Here is a 2,500-nt window from a genome sequence, read left to right on the forward strand (position 1 = left end):
CCATCGGCAGACCCTGGGCCCTGGTGCGACCGGTTGCCCCGATAACCATCGGCACACGCTGGGCCCTGGAGCGGCCGGTTGCCTCGATCACCATCGGCAAAAGCTGGGCCCTGGTGCGGGCGCTTGCCTCGACCACCATCGGCACACGCTGGGCACTGGTGCGGGCGCTTGCCTCGACCACCATCGGCACACCTGGGCCCTGGTGCGGGCGCTTGCCTCGACCACCATCGGCACACGCTGGGCACTGGTGCGGGCGCTTGCCTCGACCACCATCGGAACACGCTGGGCCCTGGTGCGGGTGCTTGCCTCGACCACCATCGGCACACGCTCGGCCCTGGTGCGGTCGGTTGCCTCGAGCACCATCGGCACACGCTGGGCCCTGGTGCGGGCGCTTGCCTCGACCACCATCGGCACACGCTGGGCCCTGGTGCGGGCGCTTGCCTCGACCACCATCGGCACACGCTGGGCCCTGGTGCGGCAGGTTGCCTCGAGCACCATCGGCACACGCTCGGCCCTGGTGCGGTCGGTTGCCTCGACCACCATCGGCACACGCTGGGCCCTGGTGCGGGCGCTTGCCTCGACCACCATCGGCACACGCTGGGCCCTGGTGCGGCAGGTTGCCTCGAGCACCATCGGCACACGCTGGGCCCTGGTGCGGGCGGTTGCCTCGAGCACCATCGGCACACGCTGGGCCCTGGTGCGGCAGCTTGCCTCGAGCACCATCGGCACACGCTCGGCCCTGGTGCGGTCGGTTACCTCGACCACCATCGGCACACGCTGGGCCCTGGTGCGGCAGGTTGCCTCGACCACCATCGGCAGCCTCGACCACCATCGGCACACGCTGGGCCCTGGTGCGGGCGGCAGCCTCGACCACCATCGGCACACGCTCCGCCCTGGTGCGGGCGGCAGCCTCGACCACCATCGGCACACGCTGGGCCCTGGTGCGGGCGGTTGCCTCGACCACCATCGGCACACGCTCCGCCCTGGTGCGGTCGGTTGCCTCGACCACCATCGGCACACGCTGGGCCCTGGTGCGGGCGGTTGCCTCGACCACCATCGGCACACGCTGGGCCCTGGTGCGGGCGCTTGCCTCGACCACCATCGGCACACGCTGGGCCCTGGTGCGGCAGGTTGCCTCGACCACCATCGGCACACGCTGGGCCCTGGTGCGGGCGCTTGCCTCGAGCACCATCGGCACACGCTCGGCCCTGGTGCGATCGGTTGCCTCGAGCACCATCGGCACACGCTGGGCCCTGGTGCGGCAGGTTGCCTCGACCATCATCGGCAGCCTCGAGTACCATCGGTACACACTGGGCCCTGGTGCGGCAGGTTGCCTCGAGCACCATCGGCACACGCTGGGCCCTGGTGCGGGAGCTTGCCTCGAGCGCCATCGGCACACGCTGGGCCCTGGTGCGGCAGGTTGCCTCGACCACCATCGGCACACGCTGGGCCCTGGTGCGGGCGGTTGCCTCGACCACCATCGGCACACGCTGGGCCCTGGTGCGGGCGCTTGCCTCGAGCACCATCCGCACACGCTGGGCCCTGGTGCGGCAGGTTGCCTCGAGCACCATCGGCACACGCTGGGCCCTGGTGCGGCAGGTTGCCTCGAGCACCATCGGCACACGCTGGGCCCTGGTGCGGGAGCTTGCCTCGAGCGCCATCGGCACACGCTGGGCCCTGGTGCGGCAGGTTGCCTCGAGCACCATCGGCACACGCTGGGCCCTGGTGCGGTCGGTTGCCTCGAGCACCATCGGCACACGCTGGGCGCTGGTGCGGGCGCTTGCCTCGACCAGCATCGGCACACGCTGGGCCCTGGTGCGGCAGGTTGCCTCGATCACCATCGGCACACGCTGGGCCCTGGTGCGACAGGTTGCCTCGAGCACCATCGGCACACTATCGGCCCTGGTGCGGGCGGTTGCCTCGACCACCGTCGGCACACGCTGGGCCCTGGTGCGGGCGCTTGCCTCGAGCACCATCGGCACACGCTGGGCCCTGGTGCGGGCGGTTGCCTCGAGCACCATCGGCACACGCTGGGCCCTGGTGGGTTTAGGCACATCTTCAAATTTCTGCCGTGCCAATGCCATTTTTATGGCTTGTAAATTCATACAATGGTCCCCTAAGCCTTCACGTGAAGTTTCGTTGGAAGATGACTCGTTTTCTATTTTTCATGATTTTCGAAACTTTTTGCGGTTCGGGATTTTTTAAAATTTTTTTATAAGGATTTTTGGCCCCAAATTTTGTAGGCATGATCCTTCTATTTTTGTTGGCATGCACAAAAAAATTCAGCTAAAAACTCGAAGTAGAGAAGATTTTGTGACCGTTTGAAAAAAGTGTCCCCATTTCAGACACTTTAACGGCTACTGGTAGCAAACCTGTAAAATCTCAAATGCTCTTTAAGGGGGTGTGAATTCTCAGAGGTTTGATGAGGGATAGGGGGCCAACACAAGGCCAAGTACCAGCACCCATCGCACATCATGTGCGCACACCCCCCCGGCCCCCC

Source organism: Durio zibethinus, unplaced genomic scaffold (assembly GCF_047325235.1).
Source record: "Durio zibethinus cultivar Kanyao isolate XHJ-2024 unplaced genomic scaffold, ASM4732523v1 HiC_scaffold_392, whole genome shotgun sequence".
In the NCBI taxonomy this organism is placed as follows: Eukaryota; Viridiplantae; Streptophyta; class Magnoliopsida; order Malvales; family Malvaceae; genus Durio; species Durio zibethinus.